This window comes from Musca domestica, unplaced genomic scaffold (assembly GCF_030504385.1).
Source record: "Musca domestica strain aabys unplaced genomic scaffold, Musca_domestica.polishedcontigs.V.1.1 5, whole genome shotgun sequence".
NCBI classification, from domain to species: Eukaryota; Metazoa; Arthropoda; class Insecta; order Diptera; family Muscidae; genus Musca; species Musca domestica.
The window spans coordinates 4,202,119-4,208,454 of NW_026712346.1; the positions used below are offsets into that span (position 1 = coordinate 4,202,119).

The following is a 6,336-nucleotide window of genomic DNA, read 5'->3' on the forward strand; positions in this document are numbered from 1 at the left end:
AAGGAATTCGACGATCCTTATGTGACCAAACGCTTATTTAGGATGGAATTCAAGTGAACTTCTCCCACCTTATGAGAATCGGCTTAAACTTATCGATCTTCCTACGCTAGAGAAAAAGAGATTAATGCTTAGATGTATTTTTATCGTCAAACTTTTGCGTGGTCAAATTGATTCTGAGTTTTTAACTGGTGAAATTAAATTCAATGTCCCCTCGCGAAATCACGTTATTACATACCACTTAAACTAACATTAGCAAAATTGAACTATGAAATAAATAATCCTCTCCGAAGTTTATGTGCTGATTATAATAAATTATATAACACGATTTCTTTGTGTGAACCCTTGCATGTCATAAAAAACTCTATCCTACGTTCATAGTTTAAAAAATAGTTGCCACACTTAGTTTCTGTGACTTAGCATTTGTATTGTTTAGTGTTACTGTAGTTTAGTTTAGATACTATAATTCTTTTTAATTGTTAAACCGGCTGATGTTCTAATGTAGCCGGTTTCCCAAGTCTACTAACCCCCTATAATCCGGACTATGGGGTGTGCGTGCTCCCTACGTTATGGGGAGGTGGCCCTCTCGGTCGGTAGAGGCGGAAAGTGAGGCGTTGGGAACGATCGAAAGGAAAATAAATTGGTAAAGCGGTCGACCTGGAACAGTGTGCAGTGTACGGTTTCACTTCCTCTTCTAGCTCTATCTGCCAGAAGGCGTACTTCAAGTCGACGCTGCTTACGATCTATAGGCTCAAACCCATGATCTATTCGACTAAGGATACCATCTATAGTTTGCAAAGGGTAAGCGTCTTTCAATGTTAACGCATTAAGCTTCCTGGCATCCAAAGAGAAAATATTTTTATTGGGTTTTCGCACCACATGCTGAATCACTCTCTGACATTGAGGGCAAGCATGTTATCGACTTCTTCATAAACTATTTCTTGGACTGCTGGCGACAGTGGGTAATGCCTATTCTTAGCCGGAGTAGCTCCTTCTATCAGCTTTATTGAATGCTTCTCTATTTTGGTGCAGCCTAGGTCCCTTTCTTTGAAAACGGGAAAGTTTTGGACGACTTCATTTAATTTTATTTGTTGTTTCTCATTTAAATCATGCATTTTTGGATTTTTACTCTCATAATTACCATGTATTTGTCTTTGTAATATTGAATCAATTTGTTCTACCGGAAATATTTGCGGAGCTATATCGAAGGCTTTCCAAAAGTCTGCTTCAAGATATAAATCTTGCTCCAAGTCCGGACACAGAAATAGAGTAATTTATTTTGTTTTGCCCTCATATTCTAGATCTACAGTTACTTTTTGTCCAGAAGCACTGCGGGCGTCCGAAACATATGGAATAATTTCCAGTTCCAAATCTTCTGAAATTTCCCGACAATTTCGCCCTAATATGCTAACTGTAGCCCCTGAATCTAAGAGACCTTTAATTTGTTTACCTTTAAGGTTTATCGTCGCATATGATCTTGGATCTTTTACATATTGGGATCATACTATCGCTTCCGAGATGATTTTTTTTAATATTTTTTTGTATATGTTTTTGTCTTAAATTTACATTTTTTTCTTTCCTTGTAATTTTAGGTTTAGAATTTTTATCTGAGTTAGAAGTTATCTCTTGACTTTCAACGTTGTTTCCTTGGAAGATTTTTGCCCTTACTTTTGCATAATATTCTTCCCTAACCGCTACTGGCAAATAGTGTCGTATTTTAGAATATTTGATTATGTCATCCGTTTTATCTGAGTTATAAGTTATCTCTTAACTTTCAACGTTGTTTCCTTGGAAGATTTTTGCCCTTATTTTTGCATAATATTCTTCCCTTACCGCTACTGGCAAAGAGTTTCGTATTTTAGAATATTTGATTATGTCGTCCGTGTCTTTTAATTGGTCTGAGGATTCTGACCCGCGGGTTGTTCCAAGAAACGTTCGTTCCCCGCTGCAACCACGTTCTTCTTCACGTGTTTCCACACTTAGGAGTAATTGTGTTTTCCTAACACATTTGAAACAAAACAGACTTCATTGAGAAGAAGTGCACTCTCTAAAGCCGTGACCAGGGTTTTAGCAGATCCAACATATTTATGGCGTGTTTATGGCAGATATCTCAACTCTCTCATTATCTTCTTCAAAAATCTAAATCTTGCCTAACTTTTCTTCTTCCTGAATGGAATTTACCCTCGCATGTCTGTTAATGGTTGGTGGTGGTTTTGGTTCGTATTCTTTACAAAAAAAGGTTCGTTCCACTTCTAAACATTCCACTTTCAGTTGCTCAAGAGACGAAACCTGCATGGAGTAGACTATACTCGATAAAGTTTTTCTCAAAATTTTCTTTACCAGCGATATCATTTCGAATTCGGACACTGGTCTTTCCAACTTGGACCTCATCAAATTGATATCATGGAAGAATGTATTAATAGACTCTCCTGACAATTGCTTTCGTTCCAAGAGGTCCAACATTTCCTCAAAACAAGTTCGCCTGGTTTTAAAGCGTTTTACTAACCCATGTTTCAGATATTCCCAGTCCTTTTTGCAGTTGTTGCGTTGTTGCATGAAATTCGTTTAGTATTTCATCCCATGCTAGGTTATAGTGTTGCTGGAAATATTCAAGCCGGTAAATGAAATCCTTCACGCCAAGACTATTGGATCTGCCTGAAAAATTTAGTCCAAATCATTCCACCCTAATTCCTTGACTACATAAACCTAGGCAAGATGGAGTAACTTTATTCCTACGATATGTATTAAAATTGTGTTCTCCATTAGTAGGCGGAGCCTGAGGTATAACATTCTCATACTGAGGTCTAGGAGTTTCCTTCGATTCTACATTTGGGTTACCAATAGACATCCTTGCCATGGCTTCATTTAGCTTATCGATCAATCCATATACTTTCCCCATTTCTCGGCTCACGCTTTCTTGGACCAAAACTTTTAAATTATTACTGGCCTGATTTATTCCCCCTTGTACGAAACCCCTAACAATGTTTTCAGCTTCTAAGGGATGAATTCGGCTGCAAAGCTGGCTGAGGGGTATTTTGGTTTAATCTAGCTTCGGCGCTTGTACTAGGATTGTTATTGGTTATAGAACCAGACAAATCCCGTATTGTGGGATCGGTCGGATTGTTTTCGGTGCTTTGCATGTTTGTATCTGTTGGGTTTTTGTTAAGTTTTGGGATTGGTGACGAAATGGAAGACCGACTTGAATCAAAAGTCAGCGACCTATTTCTTTTACTTCTTCTGTTGCTATGGGTTAATGGGTTATATGTTTTATTATTATTATATCAATTATAAAAAAAATATATACAAAAAAAAAATGGTACGATGAATACACAGAATGGAACGAATACAAATTTTGGGTTAAATATCTAGGTTTATGGTAATAAAAACAAAATTAGTTAATTGAAACAACACAAATACACATAAGGAGATAATAGAATGCGTTCTCAGTTGTATGCGAAATAAAGTGTGTGGGTTTTTTTTTCTTTTTTTCATTCAAAATATTTCTTTAAATGTCCTAAAAAGGTTGCTATGGCGTATTGAAGACAGAATTTAACATTACATTAAAAGAACATAGAACCATTGAAGGACATAACACCACGCCATTTTTCTTCAATTTAGTGTTAAGAGAAATTGTACAATACATATAATGAACCCTCATGGTCAAAACAGATATTGCACTTGCCCACATGTCATCCTTAATCTATTTTATCTACTATAACAAAAATAAGACAGCAAACCTAAAATACAGGTCATGAACACAATACATTCATTGTTGCAATTAACGAACAAGAGATATTGCACTAAACCCTAAATTGTGGAACATAATATCCTAATTTTCTAATTACTGAAACTAAGTATTGCACAATTATCACAGATTTAATAAAAATATGTGGATGCAATTTCGTTAGCACTAGAAAATGCAATGTTTTGTTTAAAATTATTTAACCCTTAGTCTATTATTCTGTGCATAGGTATTATTGCACAATCAATATATTCATTTGTCCTCGTCAGATTAATGTTTTTGGCGCCTATGTTTTTGCACCAATGTAGTGCCTGTTGTTTTATTGCACTTACAAATTTTGGACGATAGGACAATAATTTTTAAAATTGGTAGAATTTTGAAATAGGGTGGGGTTTCAACTAGCTCAGTCAGGGCACCGCTTTAGGGTGAAATCCCAACCCTGCCACCATCAGCCCTAGGGGTCGAACAACTAAAAAGGGAAGGATGTAGACTAGACTAGAAACAAACAAACAAAAAATACAATCACAAAATACGTACGATCATAACAAGGGAAATTGGTGTCAATTATCCCCACACTTAGCCCGCCCAACCTTGACCCTTAGATCCTCATCATTTTTAGTTGTTTTTAAAGGAGCCCGCTTTCCACACACACTTACCTCACTGCAACATCATTCTATTTTCCTCCCTCACAAAAAAACACTTAACAATTCATATTAATCTAAAAACTTAAAAAAATTAAAACAATTTATTAAATTCATACTATTTTTTGTCAAAGTTTTAAATTCCTAACACCTGGTTCTAGCGAAAAGTCAATAATTCGGACTACCACCTTATACCATCGAATTTTGGTCAAAATCGGCCACTCTATTCAAAAAAAGAAAAAAAAATCCTTCACCTAAGAGAGCTCCCTTAGCTGGTTACGGGGGACATAACCAATTGGTCCCACAAATTCAAGCAAATCTAATTTTTTAGATTCGGGGTAATCGTACACTTTCCGAACTTAGTCTGGCATTAAAAATTTTTACAAACACATAAATCTTATATACTACTTACTAACTACTAACATTCACTTAAACTAATACATAAATATTTCGTTATTTTTTTATAATTTTTAAATTTTGATGTAATTTGGTGTTTTGTTTGATTGTTTTAAGTTACATATTCATATCAATTCTTATTTTTTTGTCTTTCTTTTTAGACTTCTTAAAGACATTTGGGCTCTCGGCATACAATTTTTAAAAATGGAGGTTAAAGCCGGTAAGCAATTTAGTTACCTGGTTTTCCGATAGTTATAATGTCTTCATTTCTAGCATCTTTTTAGATCCAGAACATCAGCATGGATTACCACGATTTCCTTTTTGTGGACAGACAGACAGCAATCCTAAACCACAATCCCAATGCCTCTGTGGTTAGACTCCATTTGCTGGGCCAAATTCAATTTTAGGTCTATATCCAGTTACTCGTCTATTCCAGAAAAATTTTGGCTGACCTCCTCCGCTCATGAGCCAGGAGGGCTCTGTACTGACTCGTTGATGTGGATGTCGGCGACGTCTAACCAATATGAGAGATAAAAAACACACAAACATTCAAGCACCCAACAAATATAAAACCGATCTTCAATTACTCACTTTTTTTGGCACGAACGCACAAGCGTACACAACAACAAAATAAAAACGTTAATCACACAAAAAAAATGTATATTTTCCTGGATTTTTTTATTTTCAAATTTATAAATCTTTTTTGTTGAAGATTTTTTAATCAAGGAAAAACTGGTTTCTCTCTAAAGCACCAAATAAAATCTATCTCAAATTTTGCCCCGTTATGCCTTTTATATGGCCGCAGCCAGTTGCAAATTTCTATTTATCAGCATTTCTCGCGCATTTGTTCAACATTTATTATTTTCTCTTTATCTCACCTATCAATCCCTTATTATAGATAGGGTTGTATATTCTGGGCATAAATTTCTTGCCAGCTGGCAACGCTAATTTATGCAACCAATGCACCGAACTTAACGCATCCGGTTCACTTTTTCCTGACCGGCAGCAAACAACGCAACTCACCGGAGAACTGTTGCCGGTGTCTTTTTTTTATTTTATTTATTAAAATTCAATTCCCATGCAACATAGGTTGTGCAGATAACAGCATATGCATGGCATGATGAAACATTGGAGCACATTCTCTGCCAATGCCCAAGCATTTAGGTAACGACTCCATTCCAGGCCTAAATCAGACCATGGTTCATGTAAAACAGTCAAGGAATTTTGTTAAGGCTACTGAATTTCTTCGGTCTTCTTTCAACAACTTCTTAGTCTAGAGCGCACAAAAGGCCTATACTAGCTTCAGCGTATGTCCTCCAGGAAAAACAACAAGTAAAAAAGCAGTAAGTTCGGCGGGGCCGAACTTTGAATACCCTCCACCATTTAGAACGAATTTGAAATTTTTCGAAAAAGATAACATTCGCCAAAAATTCTGTTAACATTATTAGGGCCTGTACGACGTGCACCTACATAGGCATTGTTTGTCACAAGCCATTACGAGATTCAAATTCGAAACTTAAAATAAACTGTGAATAATGTAGCCAAAATCATCAAAATACC

At 36.0% G+C, this 6,336-nt stretch overlaps 1 long non-coding RNA gene across 1 annotated transcript; it reads right to left on the bottom strand.

Annotated features, from left to right (window-relative positions):
• Positions 1-4,446: 4,446 nt before the first annotated feature.
• On the bottom strand, positions 4,447-5,837 carry LOC109613115 (uncharacterized). Its single transcript, XR_002194804.2, has 2 exons — positions 5,368-5,837; positions 4,447-5,290 (listed from the first exon to the last, which is right to left on the bottom strand). It is a non-coding gene; the product is annotated as an uncharacterized LOC109613115 (long non-coding RNA).
• Positions 5,838-6,336: the final 499 nt, after the last annotated feature.